General features: G+C 45.2%; 1 long non-coding RNA gene across 1 annotated transcript in view; it reads right to left on the minus strand.

Annotated features, from left to right (window-relative positions):
* Positions 1–529: 529 nt before the first annotated feature.
* The window catches only part of LOC104985462, a 30909-nt gene continuing 10655 nt past the window's right edge, over positions 530–20783 (minus strand). The window contains exons 2-3 of the long non-coding RNA XR_824897.1: positions 13658–13734; positions 530–897 (exon numbers count right to left, since the gene is read on the minus strand). This is a non-coding gene — a long non-coding RNA (uncharacterized LOC104985462). The remainder of the gene's footprint in view (positions 898–13657; positions 13735–20783) is intronic.

The raw sequence follows: 20783 nt of genomic DNA on the forward strand, positions 1-20783 counted from the left end.
TTCTAAGCGTTTTGTATGTACTAATTCTTAAACCTTTAACGAATCCTATGAAATAAGAACTATTTTTGTTCCCAAAATATATAAATGAGGAAACTGAGGCCCAGACAGATTATGTGTCTTGTCCAAGGTCACATGGCTGGAGAGGGTCAGCGCTTAGATGGAAAGGCAGGCCCCCTGGTTCTGAGACCACTCTCCTGAGCCCTCAGCAAAGGTCCCATCTTTCCTTCCTGCCACGGTGGAGTACAGAGGTGGGGAGGAAGTGGGGTGAGGTAGGGGTGGGGACAGAAAAACTCCAAGTCTGAGAATATGAGTTTTGTGGGTTTGATGAGAAACTGGTCTTGCACTCTCTCTCGAAAAGGGCTCAAAACAAAACTGTAGAAGTAGGTTAAGTAGAGTCTGGGCTGCTTTTTCTCCTCAGCAATTATATAAGGCCCTCCCTCACACAGGGACCTCAGAGGGGAGATTGAGACTCTTTTATTTGTTCAGACAGACAAATTTCAGGCTCTAAATATCATGACTTCTAAGAAAATTTGCATTTAGATGATTTAAAAGAACAAAACCCCAAGAGTTGTATATCAGCAGGTTAACACAAAGGGGAGGGTTTGTTTTTGTTTTCTTGGGGTTTGGGGGAAGTGAGGGGAGTGAAGGAAAGGCTTTTTTTGGTGTCAATGAAATTACAGTGCATGAATGCCAACCTTCTTTTAGTCCAGCAAAGTCCATAGGGGTGAGTCAAGGGGAACATGAGAAGCTCTTTTTCAGTACTGCTCCCTCTCAGGGGCTGACTCTGATGGACAGTGGGGGATCCTGAATCATTCCATTCCAGCAGGAAATGAAGCAGGAGCTTCTGCAGAATCTACAGGTACAGGATGCTGTGCAGAGGATGGTGGCACCAGGGACCTACGGACAAGAGAGAGAGGAAGGGAAACAGGCTAAATGTGCTGGGTATCATACAGCTTCCCTGTCTATCATCTCATCTAACCCTCGCTACACAATAGGAGGAAGACAGCCTGACACATGGTAAACAAGGCTCAGTGTAAGCCAGGCCACACACCCACCATAACACAGCTAGCTATCAGGAGAGCCAGAGACAGTAATCAAACCCAAGTCTACTGGCCCCAAAGTACCATGTTATCCCAGACCTGGAAGCTAAGAGAACAAGGGGTCTCCCTCTGTCTCTGTGATGATCAACCCAACACCAGAGAATACAGGAGCTGTGCATGTCCCATGCGACCACCTGCCCTGTGAGCTTGGCAAGCTACAGAGCAGCCCGTGTCCTGGCTCCATGATTTTCCTGTGTCTGGGAAGACAAGAGGGCAGGGGCCAGCGTCATCCCTCTCGTTGTCATACTTCCTCTATAATTCCGTTTTCAAACAATTGGCTTTGACTGCCCCAGCAGACCTGTCCCCCGGGAGACCATGTTCTGGCCTGTTCTGGTAGACAGCTGGCCTGGCCTCACCAACTGTCTGCAGGAAGACCGATGTTTCACATCCTTCCTGCCTGCTCTCTCCTCCTTCAACCTCCCAGTGCCACGGGGTTCAGGCATGTTGCCTGCTATGCCTACTGGTCTGTTTTCTACTTCACTTCCCAAAGCATGGTTTCCTCTCTGGGTGAAAACACAGAAGGCTGCTTCCTATCAGTACTTGTAGGGCACTTGTCTTGGGTGACTTTCAAGAAGTAGACGGTGGAGGGTAATTGATGACGATGGTGGTGGTGGTGACGGTGATAATGAAGGTAAGCACAGACCAAGCAGCCCAACACAGATCTTGGGAAATACACCAAAGAACAATTTATTTGGGGGACTATTAATGGAATGAACATTCCACTGCCATTTTTCCTGAGACATAGATCATTTGAATCAAAAAGAAGTGATCAAGAAAGGAGAACAGAGATACTTCCCCATGTTGCAGCTCTGGGTACCCCATGTGAGAGCTGAGGGGAGTATGGTAGGAGAAGCGAAAGGATGGAGGTGAAAGGGCAAGACACTGGGACACAGGTTACGAAGCAGAAATACCACCCAAACTTTATTCTTCTCTCTGCGGGCAGTGGCAGCAGTCACAGAAGTTTGGGAGTCTCCTGTCTCACCAGAAGATAGTGGGGGACCACACCTGAGTTGGTGCTGCTGGGGTGACTCATGGTGGGCCACTAGGTGACCTCAAGGGGGACGCTGGCCATGCCAGAAATGTCAACCATGTAACTTGAGGTTGGAGCTTTGAGCCACATGATATCAACCCAAATTCCTGACTTCCGAGGAGAGGAGGGAGGCTGAAGATAGAATTCAGACAACTGGCTGATGATACGGTCAATTGTGGCTACATAATGAAATCCCAATAAAAACTATGGACTCTGAGGCCCAAATGGTTGGTGAATGTATCAATGTACCAGGATACATCCTGATTCTATACAGAGAAGACATGGAGAAGACTCAGGAGCTCAGCATTTGGGATCCTCCCAGGTCTTACCCTATAGGTGTCTTATGGCTGGTCCAGATTTTCATACTCAGTAAATGTATAAGGAGAGAGCTTTCCTGAGGTCTGTGAGTTGTTCTACTAAATTATCAAATCTGAGAGGGTCATGAGAACCCCAAAATCAGTAGCCAGTTGTTCAGAAGTGGCCTGGGGACCCTGGAACATGGAGCTGGTATTGGAAGGGAAAGGAGTCTTAGGAGGACAGTGTCCTCTCCCTATGGAGTCTGTGGTAACCCTGGATGGTTGATGTCAGAACTGCACTGAAGCATATTTTTGAATGACTGGATGAGTCTTCTACAGTCCAGTGAGGGGGGTAAGAGCAAGCAACTTCCCATTTTCCCAGAGGAAGCCAAGTGACTTTCATACCCACTGTCTCTCTGGGTAAAGTGGTAGCTCAAGTTCTGGCTCGGGAGCCCATTCTCCTACAAAGCCTAAGAGTGTTTACAGGGTGCTGCCAAGTTGACATTTTTGGAGTCAAATCAGCTATTTTGGCTGCTATAACTTGCTAATGCTGAGCAGTGCACTGATTATTGAATAATCAAATCCATTTAGTATCTTTAAAATGGAGATAATTTCACATAGTTCAGACACAGTCCAATTATTTTGTTGTTAAGAAGAGTGAATTGACTTGGACCCTTGCAATTCGATCAGTTGCTTGGCAATCAACCTGCCAACAATTTTTGCTTCCCCATTTTTATTTCTGATTTTAATTGTGACATTGGAATAAAAGGAGAGTCCACACATCTGTTGCCTTGGATTCTGAGGCTGCATTGAAAAAATCAATCCTTAGCCTGATTTTTTGATTCCCAAACTAAAGAATCCAACTATTATTTTACATCCCTTCTGTTCTTTCTTTTCACCTTGCATACTCCAATCTTCTCTAGCATCTTCTGCTTTTCCTTTCTTCTTCTTTGATTAAAAAAATGTAGAAACAGACTAGGTAAAATAAAGATTTAGCCAATGCTGAGAACACTACAAGAAATTGTATTGAATCCTATGCATCATATTCTAAATCAACATTAATGGAGATATTCAGCAGTGCTCATGTTTCACCATGACCCCTGGATCTTATATTTCATGCCTGCTTAGGTTTCCAAGCCTCCCTCTTCCTTTCTCCACCATTTTTGCATTTGTATATAATTTGCTTCATATATTATAGATGGCCAGGAGAAATATCAATAACCTCAGGTACGCAGATGACACCACCTTATGGCAGAAAGTGAAGAAGAACTAAAGAGCCTCTTATGAAAGTGAAAGAGGAGAGTGAAAAAGTTGGCTTAAAACTCAACATTCAGAAAACTAAGATCATGGCATCCGGTCCCATCACTTCATGGCAAATAGATGGGGAAATGGTGGAAATAGTGACAGACTTTATTTTGGGGGGCCCCAAAATCACTGCAGATGGTGACTGCAGCCATGAAATTAAAAGGCGCTTGTTCCTTGGAAGAAATGCTATGACCAACCTAGACAGCATATTCAAAAGCAGAGACATTCCTTTGCCAACAAAGGTTCAACTCATCAAAGCTATGGTTTTTCCAGTGGTCATGTATGGATGTGAGAGTTGGACTATAAAGAAAGCTGAGTGCCAAAGAATTGATGCTTCTGAACTGTGGGGAGAAGACTCTTGAGAGTCCCTTGGACTGCAAGGAGATCCAACCAGTCCATCCTAAAGGAAATCAGTCCTGAATTTTCATTGGAAAGACTGATGCTGAAGCTGAAGCTCTAATACTTTGGCCACCTGTTATGAAGAACTGACTCATTGTAAAAGACCCTGCTACTGGGAAAGATTGAAGGTAGGAGGAGAAGGGGACGACAGAAGATGAGATGGTTGGATGGCATTACTGACTCGATTGACATGAGTCTGAGCAAACTCTGGGAATTGGTGATGGATAGGGAAGCCTGGCGTGCTGGAGTCCATGGGGTCACAAAGAGTTGGACACAACTGAATGACTGAACTGAACTGATAATTTGCTTTGCCCCCAAATTTAGTACTTGGCATTGGTTCCAGCACTGGGCTGGGCACTGGGGATGCTAAGATGAATAAGACACAGTTTGATGGGGGAGACACAAAATTAAGAGATAGTTGCAGGGGACTTCCTTGATGGCTCAGTGGTTAAGACTTTGCCTTTCAACACATTGGGTGCAGGTTCAATCCCTGATCAGAGGAGCTACAATCCCACATTCCTGAAGGCCAAAAAGCCAAAACTTAAAACAAAAGCAATATTGTAAAAAAAATTCAATAAAGATTTTTAAAACAGTCCACATTAAAAATAATCTTTTAAAAAAAGTAATGTTTCTCTTAAAAAAAAATCTGCACTCAAAACAGGCATCTGCTGGGCAAATTAGATCCTCACTCATAGGTTGTTGAATTGGAAAATAATGCCTATTCTCAGGCTGTTTGCCACAGGGGCTGAGATGCAGTGGGTAAGACCATGAATAGCCTTAAGCCAGCTGAAGTCAAGAGCAAGCCAAATTGTGAGGAAGTAGAAACATGATTAAGTAGAAGATAATAATGTTGTTGTTGTTCAGTCGCTAAGTCATGTCTGACTCTTTGTGACCCCATGGACTGTAGCCCACCAGTCTTCTCTGTCCATGGGATTTGCAAGGCAACAATACTGGAGTGGTTGTGATTTTCTTCTCCAGGGAATCTTCCCCACCCAGGGATTGAACTTACACTCCTGCTTGGCAGGTGGATTCTTCAACACTGAGCCACCAGGGAAGCCCCAAAAATACAATATGGAGGGGTTACATTAGGTCAAAAGTAGGGGGAGAAAAAGATAAAGCTTACGTATAGAGAGAAGCAGAAATCCAAGAGCTGGCCAAGTCCCTACAATGGCAAAGCACCAGGTCCATGACTTCTAAGTGTCAATGTCCTAAGAGTTAACTTGTCTCCAGCTCTAATATCCAGGTAGAAAAATCCCTTTGTGGTTTCTTAACAGAAAACTTCTCCTGAATTACTCCTCATTTCTTACAATAACCCCAGTCTCTGTATATGTGACCAGGCTACCACAGGTCATGGTTCCTCTCAACTCAAGGTTACACATCCACTGGTCCCACCTGTGCTGGGTGGTAGAGAAACTGACGGGGAGCAGAGAGCATGGCCAAGAGGTCATGTCACTTACTGGCTACTGCAGTTCCACCAAAATGCTCACAATGCCCCTTCAACATGGACCAGAACTTAGCAAGCTGTTCTTCCAGGACATGCTCTCCAACAAGAAAGTATGGAGGATTTCAGGTTAAAACAAACAAAAACACTTACAGATTACATGCCCTGCATCTCCTCATGCCCCTGGAAAGCTGTGATGGTTCTGGCTGCATTTGCTCAAGGGGACCTTTTTGTTCCACTTGGAATCTACCCTTTGCTCTGGGACTCCAGGGTTCTCAGTGATTCAGGGATGGGAGGTGGCCTAGGTCCTCTTCCAGCTCCAAGGGAAAGTGATTCCAGGATAATCTGAGGGAAATGGGGTTTCTTGCATTATTCTTTGACCTCTGGTTGGGCTGCAAGACAGCAAGGCTTTGGGGGCCGTCAGAACCATGAAATGAGAAGAGGAATCATTACAAGCTCTTGAGCCCACCTTGAACATCTGCAGGGAGAAGGAGGCCAATATTTTACCTTCTGAGGATCAAGACTAAAGAGCTGCTGAACTACCGTAGGCTGATGCATCTGTGGTCCAGGGCAGGGCTGGGAGGCAGCCCCAAAGCCACTGGGTCACTCTCACTACTTTCACATAAGACTGCCCCAAATCCTTGACCACAGAGGGGACTTTCAATCCCTAAACACAAGAAGGGATTTACGTCTCCAGCCCCCCATGTATCACGCTGCTGAGTAACTCCTGTGGATACACCCAGTGAATGTGTGGTCTTTCTAGCCCTAATGCCATAGTGAATATGCTTGTTCATTGGAGACCTGGTCTCCTCAGACCATTTCAACCCACTATTCCCCAGTTCTCCTTGTGCCCACATGCCACGGCTGATGCCAGGAGGCTGATCCTGTGGGCATCTTTTTGATCACTGCTGGTGATGGTGTGGTTATCTAAGTCAGGACCACTCCCTACCAGCCAGACAGGGCCAGTTCCGGACCAGGGAGAATGGATTACTCAGGGCAGGCTCGGTTCCTGCCGAGGTCTCAGCTGGGCCCCTGAATCACCACTGAGCATGCTGAGAACTCTGCCCCACAACCCTCTGCAGGCCTGACTCACGGGGCAGTTTCCCCAAAGAACTCCCACAAGCCCAGGTACTGCTCACAGGATGGTGGCCGCCTCCGCATAGATGAGCAAGCAAAGCCAGCCTCTAAGCTTGCAGAGCTCTGCTTAAAGATACAGGACCTCGTGCTCAGGGCCACATACAAGCTGCTACATGTGTACCTCTCTGCCCTGGGTTTCTGGTTTTTACCCTGACAACATAGTGTGGTGAGCCTACCTGGGGTCCCCTTCATGCTGATAACAGCCAGTCTTAGAAAATGTAGTACTTGATGGAAGAAAAAAAGAGAGGGGGAGGGTGAGAGAATTATACAAAATAGTATCCTCAGGAAAGACCTTGAGTTCCTGAGCCCAGCCTCAGAGATTCTGTTTCAGGGTGTCTGAAAGTAGCCTATATTACTGTGCTTTTAAAAAGGCATCCCAGATGATTCTGACAGGTTTGGGAAACATTCTTCAAGTGTATACATACACACACACACACACACATAAATAGTTTATTTGTAGGTAGGACTATACAGGAGTAACCATGTTGTCAATAAATACTCTGGGATGAAAATGGTCTTATCTAGGGAGACAGGTATCTGACATTAGCTAGCAAAATGATCCTGAATAAATCAGATCTCTCCTCCAAGCCTCATCTAGAAAATAAAGAGTTCAGATTAAATTCTCTCCAGATCCTTCCAGATCCAAAGACCATCAATATTGTCGATATTACAAATGCCCACTGTCCTCAGATTTTCACTTTCCTCTCAGACATGTAGTTATAATCTGAAGAGAACCACACAATCAGGTCAACCCAGAAGGGTATTTTCAATATCTTCCTTCCACATAGGTGACTAATAGTTAGAAGTATAGGAAGTATAAATGAAGAGAGCAGGTAGTGGGAGTATAAATTAAAGTGAATGAACCAGCTGGGGTGTAATTGAAACCTTCCCCATCAAATAACTATAATAAGACTTGCAGCAAACTGTAAACAGAGAGACACCCAGTCCTGCACTGTGAGAGTTGCCATAGGGAAGGGAGTCCGTGCTGGAGGAGGAGCTGACCAGCAAGAGAAGGCTGGGAAAACATGAGAGTTGGGAGTAGAAGCAAGATGGCAGCCACCAGTGAAAGAAGCAAGCCGGCTGAACCCAGAAGGGAATTCAGGTAGAGATCAAGCCAGAGAAGCAAAAATCACCTGAAAACTTACAGATTTCAAGAAAGCAGGAAGCAAGAAGCCAGAGGCCATACGAGAAAGAAGAGGAGATATTTTATGTGAGTGAATCTAAGGGAATTTTCTTAGCCTCCATCAGGAGCAGGGCAGGGCTGTATGAGAAGGACTGGCCCTAGCGAATAATTAAGTATTTGCTCAAGAGCAGATATTTCTAATCTGGAAGCTTAAGGAAGACAGAAATGGGTGTATTACCAAGACTCCTAGCAAGGTAAGGCAGAACACAAACCAAGTCCATTTTGAGATCTTAAATAACCTCAGCTGTTGCAGGTTGAGGCACATGGGTTTGCAAACAGAAGTCATAATTCTCAGTGACTATACACAGACAAACCAAGTAATATTTAACGGCTATGACACTATTTTTTGTAAATCAAATTTCCTCATGTAAATCTGAAGCATTTATTTCACATGAGATATTCCAAACAGCCCTGAGAAAAATGAAACAGGCCAAAGGATAATATTCCATCAAAAACATTACCATGGGGACATTTTTTAAAAGAAAGTGCTTCCAGCGAAAGTTCGTGGTCTCGATGCACAGTGAGGCCAAAAAAAACTGAAACGTCAGAGTTTGGAGCTGAGAAAGGTTTATGGCAAGGCCGTGCATGGAGACAAGCAGCTAATGCCCTAAAGAAGCCCTGCACTCCCTGAAGTGGTTTCAGCAAAGCATTTTTAAAGGGCAAGTGAGGAAGGCTTGCAGGGTGTATGGTCAGCTTGTGCACGGTTCACTGATGAGCTGATGGTGAAATCACAGGGGCTAATATCAATCCTGAGGCAGAGGATGAGATGATCAGATAGCATCACCGACTCAGTGGACATGTCTGAGCAAACTCCAGGAGAGAGGGAAGGAGAGGGAAGCCTAGCACGCTGCAGTCCATGGGCTCACAGAGAGTTAGACATGACTTAGTGACTGAACGGCAACAGGCTCCAGGAGGCCTGGGGCTATGTGCTCATGATCATCAAGCAGTTAATATTTTCCATTTCAGGGGGCGGTTCACATCTGCAAAACAACTCAGGAAGTGTGCATCAAATACTGTTATCTGGATACTTCAGAGAGGAGCTGAAGCAGGGGATATAGCCGAAGGCCTAGTGGTCGTTACTCAGCATTGACGAATGACCACACTCAGGGAAAGAAGTCCAGTGCTGTTGGGGGTTTTGTTCACAATTTTTCAGGAAATCTAGGAATCTAGATTTTTATGGGGAATCTCCTTCTTCAATGTGAGAAATTAATTTTTTAAAATTTTATACAAATACATGCAAGCCAGACCAGGCACATGGACCACTGTGATCAGCCTGCAAGCTGTGTGACTGTCACCTTGGCCCCACACTTCTTGCTGTATTCCACCACATTGAGAACATGGGCTCCTGTGATCAATGAGGTCATGTGTGAAGTTGGGAGTAAATCGAGACCACACACAGTGTTGTTTGTTGGGAAAAAGAGACACGCTCTTATTTTGTGCTAAGGGATACCCTCTAGAAGTTTCCTAGAGGGTGCTGGAGAAACAGGGAATTCAGGAGAGACAAGTGGAAGCATTCTGAATCCTGAGCCTTCACTGAGCTTTGTTGGCTGCAAAGGACAAAGATGCATCTGGCCCTCCAATAGCATTGGAAGCAGAGCATGGGCAACTTGGGGTCCAAGGCAGTTCTAGCAATCTGGTGTCCATTTGGCAATCTGGTTATCCATCTAGCAACCAGGTTGTCCATCTAGCAACCAGGTTATCCATCTAGCAGCCTGGTTATCCACCTAGCACATTGGTTGCCTACCTAGAAATCTGGTTGTCTACCTAGCAACCTGGTTGTCTATCTACCAACACGGTTGTCCACCTAGCAGCCAGGTTATCTATCTAACAACCTGGTTGTCCACCTAGAAACCTGGTTATCCATCTAACAACCTGGTTGTCCACTGGGCAACCAACAACAGGATCTTAGCAATCTCTCTCTGGAGTTCTTCCTTTACCAAGTCTCCATGATGATCGGATTCCAGCTTCCTTGTGCAGTTCCCTTCTGGGGTCCTCCTTCCCAGCTAGTGGACACTTGCCCACATCTCCAATTCAATTCTCTCTGAGAAGAATTCTGTTTGACCTAGTTAATCATTTTCTGACCTTGTTTGAACATTGATTTTTGTGCCAGGCTACCTCATAGGCTGCAAGCCAGGTAGAATTTGATTCCTTTGAGTCTCCATTCTCAGGTCAAGTGCCCCTAACCTGCAGGTCAGCTCAGCTTCATGAGCAGGGGAAAATGTTGGTAAATTCAGAGTGTGATCTGCCAGACACGGCTCTCCTACTAGAAGTCAGGGTGAGACAGGCAGCTGACATGTGAGACACTCATGTCATCAGTGACTCTGAGATGGCATTACAGATGAACCTAGTTCCAGGGCCGGAATAGAGACGTAGACATAATGGATGCATGAACACAGAGTGGGAAGGGGAGGGTGGGATGGATCGGGAGCTTAGGTTCGACATAAATACACTACCATGTGTAAAATAGATAGCTGGAGGGAAACTGCTGTATCACATAAGAAGCCCAGCTCAGTGCTCTGTGACGGCCTACTTGGGTGGGAGTGATTCAAGAGGGAGGGGATATGTGTATACATACAGCTGATTCACTTCCTTGTGCAGCAGAAACTAACACAACATTGTAAGGTAATTATACTTCAAGAAGAAAAATAACAAAGTTTAAAAAAAAGGAGTTATTGAAACTTTCAGTACAACTAGTACTTGAATAGGAAAGGAGATTCTGAGGAAACAGGAAACTTACTACGACTTATGCCATGATTTGAAGAAAAGAGAAAAAGTGTTCAGACCTAGTCAGCTCAGACAACAAGAGTATCCGTTATAACAGGGAAAGGGAAAATCTGAGAAGGCTGCCATTTTTGTTAGCGGACAAACTTAACACTTAACTTCATCCAACCTACTGACTCATTAAGAAAATTAAAAGGTCAGAGAGATGGAAGTCAAAATGTCAGATTGATAAAGCTCCCCTGGAGAAGTTGGCTCAGACAGTTGACAAATGGGCTTCACCCTGGAAATAGGCAGATCTACCCACCTCGTCATAAGCTAATTGGAATCACCCATGACCACTTGCTCCACTGAACTTGCTGACTGGCAGGCTGTGAGCAGGGCAAGGACCGGGACCAGGTAGGCTATGTAACAGAGTTGATTTTCTCAAACTTGCCAGACAAATTCAGGCGCTCCTCCCTTTGGGGAAGAGCGAAACAAAAGGACAGATGTTGAATGCAGAAGACGGAGGGGGCATGGAGCCCTCTAGGAATTGTCAGGTCAAAGCTCTATGCATTGTTTTACAAATTCAATGAGATAAAGTGATTTATTTAGCCAAAAGCTTTTTGAGAAGACCAGGTCCCTGCTCTTCTGGAGCTTACCATCTATGGGAAGGTAAGTATTCATCTGATCACCAGAAATAGATATACATTTAGAAACTTGAATAAGTGCTTTGAAGGAAAAGCACCTGGTCCTGGGAGAACAATAATAAAACCAACTCACCCAGCATGGAGGTGATCAGTGATCAGATGGTCAGAAAAGGCTCCCAGAAGAGAGGTATTTGTGCTGAAATCTGAAGGCAAAGACGGAAAGGGAGCCCTGTAGGTAGAGGAGTGGAGTGTGTAAAGACGCCAAGGTGGACAAGAGAAGGGCACCTGGAAGAACTACAAGGAACCAATTTGGGTGGAGTCGTGAACGATGGGAATGTGCCAGTCATGCAGGTACAGAATAATGCCCCCTCTCTCCTCCACAACCATTTGGGAAATTCACACAAAGGAAACATGGTGACTAACAAGACTTTAAGGCAGGCTAGCATCCAAGAAACAGCAACATCTTTTTAAATAGTTACAAAAAAGAGGTGCTTTGATAAAAGAAAGGAAGAGCTTAAAAAGGTGGGGAGTGATCCACAGCTCTACCTACCGCTGAGAAGTAAGTTAAGTCAGCTACCACTGAGAGAATCACAGACTCCTAGAGAGAGAGCTAGGGCCACCACAGGTCATCGTGGCTAAAACCATTTCAGTGGACCGATGGGGCTGAAGAAGGAGAAACAGCTGTTCAGCAGAGAAGAGAGATGGGGTGTCAGCTGGAGGGAGAAGCAGAGTCATGGGACTTGTACTAATATCTTCAGATTCCTGAAAATAGCACCTAGCAGTTTGGGGACCCATTCAAATATTCAGTTAAATAACTTCTTTTCTTGTTTAGCTTTGTTTTCCTTTCTTTTTCAGGGAGTAAGCTGTCCTGCAATGTAGGGAGGCAGTGCACTCTCTGTGGAAAAGGATCTTGGTTTCCTGTTCATGGGTGGGGCTAAGAGAAGTCACTCTAGCCTTCAACTGCATCTGGCAAGTTGCCCAGTGGGCTGTCCTGTTGGTTCAGTGGTAAAGAACCCACCTGCCAATGCAGGAGACATGGGTTTGATCCCTGGGTCAGGAAAGACCCCCTGGAGGAGGAAATGTACTGTATCTCCAGTATTCTTGCCTGGGAAATCCCATGGACGGAGGAGCCTGGTGGGCTGCAGTCCATGGGGTCGCTAAGAGTCGGACACGACTGAGCTACTTCCCTTTCACTTTTCACTTTCATGCATTGGAGAAGGAAATGGCAACCCACTCCAGTGTTCTTGCCTGGAGAATCCCAGGGACGGGAGAGCCTGGTGGGCTGCTGTCTATGGGGTCGCACAGAGTCGGACATGACTGAAGTGACTTAGCAGCAAGCATACACAATGACCGGCTTACCTTGATGAAAGGTAAAATTTTCTGCATGGAAAAACTTAGAGACTGACTCCAAAAGCTGACTTCTTGAAAATCCAAGCACCAAACTGTATTCTCCCTAATCACACTTGGGGCTTCCCTGGTGGCTCAGTGGTAAAGAACCTGCCTGCCAATGCAGGTGTCTCAGCAGGATCAGCGATGGTGTTGCCAGCCCCCTGCTTACTGCCAGTAAGCAAATGCATCCTTGGGCTGAAACATGAAGCAGATGTTAGCACCCAGGAAAGGTAACTGGATCAGAGCTTGCAAGGATCCATTACCCTTTCTGCTCTTGGAGAGCTGATATTTATTGCAGGATGTGAATGGCATCCTCTCATGCTGCGGTTCTTAAACATTCGGTCATCAGAATCATCTGGAAAGCTTATTAATGCCCAGATCACTGGTCCTCAGCCCCAGAGTTTCTGATTAGGAGGGCCGAAGGATTTGCCTCTTCAACAAGCTCTCAACAATGCTGGTGCTGCTGGCCTGGGGACCCCGCTTAGGAAGGTCCTAGGGGATCCTTGATTCTCCTAAAATTTCATGCACAATCTGTGCATAGGTGCCTGTGTGTTTTTGTTCTTGAATGTGTTTCATAGCTTTCCTCAGAATATACAAGTGAATCAAACCACAAACCAAGAAAAACCAGTAACTTTAAGAACATTTACTGGGACTTCCTTGGCGGTCCAGTGGTTAGAACTTCATCTTCCAATGCAGGGGGTGTGGATTCAATCCCTGGCCAGGGAACTGAGATCCCATATACCTCATGGTCAAAAAACCAAAAACCATGAAACAGAAGCAATATGGCAACACATTCAATAAAGACTTTAAGAACGGTTTCCTTTTTTTGAAAAGAACATTTACTAACACAAAATTTGAGCAAATTCTAGGAGATAGTGAAGGACAGAGGAGCCTGGCTTGCTGCAGTACATGGGGTCGCAAAGAGTCAGACACAAATTAGCGACTGAACAACAACTAACACAAAATACCAGGGGAAATGCTGACCCCAAAGAGAGATGAATATACTGTAGTATAGGAAATATAAACTCACCGGACAGAGCAAAGTCTGTTCCACAAAAAGTGTTCGGAGTCCTTGAGTAAGAGCTGGGTAATGGTTGATAGGTACAACTGAAATAAAGAGATTTGGATAGGAATTAATATTCTCACCCTACAGGAATTTATTTTTAATTATAGATAATTATGCTGAAGTACAACAAGATGATTTGAAGCACTGCACTAATTCAGGAGTAATAATGCATGAATTACTGATGCAATCTTTAAAAATGTAACCTGTCATTCAACACCGGATCAGCAACCGACAGAAGGCTATGATCTGGCATTAGTATGGTACAGTAATATAGTTAACACTGGCCTTCAACCCAGCCTTCAAGAGCCCCCACAGAGCCATGAGGTGCTGAAACTTGCGTCTCCCTGTGGAGCCAAGTGAAGTCTTGTATCCCTGCTAGCTGCGCTCCCCATTGGCTGACTCTCAGAATCCCTTGTTTTTAGAGATTCAGTAAGTTCTCCACGTACAAACAAGTTCTGTTCTGAGAGCTCATCTATAAGTCTAACTTGTTTGTAAGTCCAACTAAGTGAGCCTAGGTACCGAATTAACACAATCGGCTATATAGTACTGTAGTGCAATAGGTTTATAATACTTTTCACACAAATAATATATAAAAACAAACACAAAAATAAATATGCTTAATCTTATAGTACAGTACCTTGAAAAGTACAGTAGTGCAGTACAATAGGGCTTCCCTGGTGGTTCAGTGGTAAAGAACCTGCCTGCCAATGCTGGAGATGTGACTTCAATCCCTGGGTCAGGAAAGATCCCCTGGAGAAGGAAATGGCAACCCACTCCAGTATTCTTGCCTGGGAAATCCCATGGCCAGAGTAGCCTGACGGGCTGCAGTCCACGGGGTTGCAAAAGAGGTGGACACAACTGAGCAACTAAACAGCAATGGTACGATAGCTGGCACACAGGGGCACACTCACATCTTGGAAAGTTCACAGCCTGAAGGTGCATATACAGGGGACTTACTGTCATGGAACACAGCGTCTTGTGTCCAATCAGATTTTGGTTCAAATGCCAGCTTTGGCCTTCACTAGTTATATGATCTTACGAAAGTTACTTCCACTTCTCGGAGCCTCAGTTGCCTCATCTATGAAATGGGGATGAGAGTCAAACACACAAGGCTCTTCTGATGAGTCAAAGGTATAACATGTAAAATGTCTGACAGTGAAAATTCAATATGTGGTCACAAAGATGTGGTCTTGCCCTGGACTGGTGTTGCTGGCTGTACCACATTTGCCTGTTATGCTTAGAAACTAACACCTACTCTTCCAATGAAGCCTTCCAGATCCAGTTTTGTTTTAACAGGACAGAGCAGTCTGCCTAATTTTGATATGACTAACATTTCATGGGGTTTCCCTGGTGGCTCAGCTGTAAAGAATTTCACCTGTCAATGCAGGAGACGCAGGTCAGGAAGATTCCCCTGGAGAAGGAAATGGCAACCCACTCCAGGATACTTGCCTGGGAAATCCCATGAACAGAGGAGCCTGGCGGGCTATAGTCCCTGGGGTCACAAAAGAGTCAGACATGACTTAGCGACTAAACAACATTTCATAGGGCTGTTGCTCACAGTCAAAGGATGGTTCCTGAGCACGCAAGTCAAGTAAGAGCCTTCAGTCAGTGGGAGAAAGTGCCGGGCTTGCTGACTAAACGTCTGCCCGAGACGTATTCTCTCTCCTGAATCTGAGCGACCACAGACAGAAGACAACAAAGGAGAGGGAGGGGAGGGGAAAAGTAGATGATAAATGTCTCCCACACAGTGATGGCTAATTTCTATAGCAAGAAAGCTGACGACCGACTGCCTTACTCAAAGTGAAAATACCTGAAGAAGAAGGGGGAAAAAACCCAAGTATTAAGCACCATCTGTGAGTCAGTTTTGCTTGCATATGATTACATAATGCCCTTTTCAGAAAGGAACAAAACAGAAAAAATATTGCCCAAGTTTATAGAGCCAGTCATTGGTAGAGTCCGGATTAAAATACAGATCTGTCTTACTCCAAATGTCACATGCTTTCAGTTAAACCATACTGTCTTTATCCAGATAATTGACTTCTGTGCCCACCAGGCTCCTCTGTCCATGGGATTCTCCAGGTAAGAAGACTGCAGTAAGTTGCCATGCTCTCCTCCAGGGGATCTTCCCGAACCAGGGATTGAACCCACGTTTCTTATGTCTCCTGCTTTGGCCTGTGGATTCTTCACCACTAGCGCCAACTGGGTTTCTACTTCATGGTACTGTTATTTTAAATGGAAGAAAAACACACAAAAAAGATGTTAGAAAAACACACAAAAAAACACACACAAAAAAAACACACAAAAAAACACACAAAAAAAAACACACAAAAAGAAAGAAAAAAACCACCGGAATGTACCTAAAATAACTGCAAGTAAGTTAAGAAGAAAGCACCTACCCATGCACAACCAGAACAATAAGTAATGACCAAACACACAGAAGCACTTGACACAAAATACATGATCCATCTCAGACTGTAAGACCTTCTTTATCTCACCAGGAAGGCCAAAGTTAACCATGCTAAATGGCAAAGGCAATGAGCTCAAAGGCCTGTTGGGGGCAGCAGAGAGTCAGAGGTTGGTGAGCACTGTTGGCCACCAAACTCCAGGCCAACAAAAAGCCTTACCGGGAGAGACATTATTGATCATTGAGAATCAATGGGACTCTGTGCAAAGAGGTCAACAGAGGTTAGGGTAGACCTGGAGATGGGTCTTTGCATTTGGGTCCAGACATTTGCGTCTAGTTGAGGGTGGCAAGAGGCACATAACCAGAGAACAAACTGCCTAGCAATGAGTTCAAAGACCATGGGTTGCTGATGGCCTTAGAGCTCCAGTGGAGCTCCTTGGGGCATGAACATGCTCAGCTCTAACGAACAGGCTTAGCTTGTATTCCCTTGTGACAAGAATATGGACCTGGGTGGGCACAGTCTATGAGGTTACTTGATTGGCCCCAGAAAGCATATAAGTTTGTTGTTCAGTTGCTAAGTCATGTCTGACTCTTTGTGACTCCATGAATTGTAACACAGCAGGCTTCCCTGTCCTTCACTATCTCCCAGAGTTTGCTCAAACTCATGTCCATTGAATGAGTGATGCCATCCAACCATCTCATCCTTTGTCGTCTGCTTCTCCTCCTGCCCTCAGTCTTTCCCAGCATCAGGGTCTTTTCCAGTGAGTGGGCTCTTCGCATCAGGTGGCCAAAGTATTGGAGCTTCAGTTTCAGCATCAGTCCTTCCAATGAATATTTGGTTGATTTCCTTTAGGAGTGACTAGTCTTGAGTGTTCTCCAGCACCACAGTTTGAAAGCATCAATTTTTCAGCACTCAACCTTCTTTATGGTCCATCCCTTACATCCATACATGACTACTGGAAAAACCATAACTTTGACTATATGGACCTCTGTGGCAAAGTGGTATCTCTGCTTTTTAATATCCTGTCTAGGTTTGTCATGGCTTTCCTTCCAAGGAGTAAGAGTCTTTTAATTTTGTGGCTGTGGTCACTGTCCACCATAAATTTGGAGCCCAACAAAATAAAATCTGTCATAAGTTTGAGACTCCTGATTTTAAACGGACCATATTGAGGACCCTGGTAGGCTGCAGTCCATGGGGTTGCTGAGAGTCAGACACGACTGAGCAACTTCACTTTTACTTTTCACTTTCATGCATTGGAGAAGGAAATGGCAAGCCACTCCAGTGTTCTTGCCTGGAGAATCCCAGGGACGGGGGAGCCTGGTGGGCTGCCGTCTACGGGGTCGCACAGAGTCGGACACGCCTGAAGCGACTTAGCAGCAGCAGCAGTATCCCAAGAGATAGCTTTGAACTTAACAAGACCTGTTACTGAAATTTTAAAAGTCATAGAACGTGAGTGGAGTTCAGAGCCTACACAATAGAATGGGTCAACTACAGAGAATATTTGACACACACATACAGAAAGAATAAAGACAATGTCCACATTCGCATTCACATCTTAACTTAGAGGAGTTCCCACCACTGGTCCGATCCTCTAGTGGACATAAGGACACATATGGCATGGTCACTGCCCTCCAGTGGGCTGTGCACTAGTGTAATTAGGGAAATGGAGTCTGTACGTAAGAAGGTTTGTAATGCTGCCTTGGCATCTGTTAAATGCCAGGTTAGTGGCTAAACAATAAGGGCTAGAGGTGTTCTGAGGTTCATTGTGGTCTGAGATGGTTTAGGCTGACTTCACAAAGAAGTAGAACATTAACTGGATCTTGGATAAAGGTTAGGCTTAGGTGGTTAGAACAATAGCAAGGAGGGTATTCCAAGAATGGGAAACTGCATGAGCTAAAGAGAGGCAGCAGGAAGGTGTGGGCAACGTTAGGGACCATGGGCAGATCAGGCTGGATGAAACTGTAAATTCATGTGCAAAGAGGAGCATGCATCCAGGGACTTTGAATAATCTCACTTTCAGATTTGTAAGGCCATATATGATTTTATATGGGAAAATATGATTTTCACATCAGGGTTTGTCACTAAACCTGATAAACCCCTGGAAGCCAGGAAAGTAAGTCTGCTGCTGCTGCTAAGTCACTTCAGTCGTGTCCGACTCTGTGCAACCCCATAGACGGCAGCCCACCAGGCTCCCCTGTCCCTGGGATTCTCCAGGCAAGAACACTGGAGTGGGTTGCCATTTCCTTCTCCAATGCATGAAAGTGAAAAGTGAAAGTGAAGTCGCTCAGTCGTGTCCGACTCCTAGCGACCCCATGGACTGCAGCCTACCAGGCTCCCCCGTCCCTGGGATTCTCCAGGCAAGAGCACTGGAGTGGGTTGCCATTGCCTTCTCCGAACCATAATGGCAAAGAGCATGAAAAAGACTGTATATATATATGGGGCTTTCCTGGTGGCTCCGTGGTAAAGAATGTACCTGCCAGTGCAGGAGACTTGGGTTCTATCCCTAGCCTGGGAAGATCCCACAAGCCACACAGCAACCAAGCCTGTGCACCACGACTACTGAGCGTGTGCTCTAGAGCCTGGGATCCACAACTACTAAGCCCGCACACTTTAGAGCCCGTGCTCTGCAACAAGAGAAGCCACTGCAACGAGAAGCCGGCTGATTGCAGCTGGAGAGTAGCCCCCACTTGCTGCAACTAGAGAAAAGCCCGTGCAACAACGAAGACCCAGCACAGCCAAAAACAATTAAATTGTTAAAAATTTTATAAAAGAATCTGTGTGTGTGTGTGTGTGTGTGTGTATAACTGAATCACTTTGCTTTACAGTAGAAATTAGCACAACCCGCTCTGCTGTGGAAGAAATACCCATGTTTGTGACTGAATACATGAATGAATGAAGACGTGCAGATTTGTTGATGTACACATTTAAGATACTTCTCAAAGTGCAGGCAGTGAACCTGCTATATCAAAATCAGCCAGAATGCTGGTCTAAAAATGCAGAGTTCTCTAAGGTAAGGCTCAGAAACATGCATTTTAATAAGTTCCAGGGTGTTTCTCACATATCTGAATGCCTGAATCTTTGCTGTGGAGTAGGAGAGGGCAGACTTTGAGAGACATGGACGCTAAGCTAAGCGGTATCCCAGGACAGATCATTTTGGATGAAAATAACACAAGCAAAGGAGCAGAAGCCCCAGAGAGCACGATCTCCATCATGGAGGTAAGTTAAGGGTCACGTAAGGTGGGGCAGTGACAATAAAGGAAACGCCTGATGTTGAACACCTCCCTGCAAAGGAGTTTGAAACTAACGACAGACACTAGGGAGCCACTGAAGGCTTTGCTTAGGTGAGCTCGTTAACTAGATCTGGGCTTTAGAAAGTAAACTTTCTAACAAAGCACAGCATGAACTGGCAGAGGTAGATTCTTGAGACAAGTATACTTGTATTCGTTGGAGTGTTACAGCCATAGACCAGGTGAAAGATGATGAAGACCCGAATCAAGGTGCTGATCTGAAGAGACCAATGGGGCCACAGAGGAGATAAGATCTATAAGACTAGAGGAGGAGCTGAAAAATGTCCCTGCCCCAATGACAACAAGGACCATAGAATGCCATAAATTAAATCTTCCATGAGGAGGAAGAATCTGTATGAAGCAGGCTGACACGTGCATGCATGTGTGCTTAGGCATGTCTGACTCTTTCATGACTCCATAGACTGGAGCCCACCAGGCTTCTCTGTCCGTGGGATTCTCCAGGCAAGAACACTGCAGTGGGTTGCCATTTCCTCCTCCAGAGGATCTCCTCAACCCAGGGATCAAACCTGGGTCTCCCGCTTGGGCAGGCAGATTCTTTACCACTGAGCTACCTGGGAAGCCAAAGCAGGTTGACACATTTGCTTCTAATTCATCCATTACCTTGTGGGTAGAACATCTCATTGAACTCACCGACTTGGCCATAGCCCTCCGCTGCATGCGCTGAGCTCTCCTGTGGGCCAGTGTTACTCAACCTCCTCAAATACTAACTCATTACCTCCTAATCCAACCAACATTTCTCAGATCCGTACTTTGTGGAAGTCACAGTCATTTCAGGGAAGGGTGGTTAAATGATGAATTAAAATGTAGCTCCTGCCTTTCTGAGGCAACACAAGCTAAGAGTCACTGATGTATTCATATTTCCCATGAGCCGGACCTTGTGTGGAATAGTTGATATCCCAGGTGAATAAGTGACAGTGCCAGTAAACCCACATACAGAGACAGATTACATGTTGATGAGGCACTAAGTCTAAAACTGATTCTTCTAGTTCACAAGTTCAAATGTTCATTCAATCAGACAATTTTATTTTTCCCATTTATTATTTTTAGAGGGGGAAAATTTATAATTTTAAACATAAAATGTCACCCTTATCTATTTTATGTGTAGAGATTACACAAAACTATTTTATTTGGGAAAAAAAAAAAGCAATTCTGCAGTTCAGAAGCGAAACATAGCCTGACAGTTTAATAACCACTAGACTAAAACCTGGAGCGTCCCTGTCACCCTGGACAACAATCAAGGGCTGATAGGTTACTGGCTGCCGTGTAAGAGCTACCACACAATTTCCATACAATTCTACGACCCAACCCCAGCTTTGAACAGCTTGGTCTAGACCCAGTAGGAGTGTCCACAGGATGCAAACATAGGGGTTTTAAATT

Source organism: Bison bison, unplaced genomic scaffold, assembly GCF_000754665.1.
Source record: "Bison bison bison isolate TAMUID 2011002044 unplaced genomic scaffold, Bison_UMD1.0 scf7180017864048, whole genome shotgun sequence".
In the NCBI taxonomy this organism is placed as follows: domain Eukaryota; kingdom Metazoa; phylum Chordata; class Mammalia; order Artiodactyla; family Bovidae; genus Bison; species Bison bison.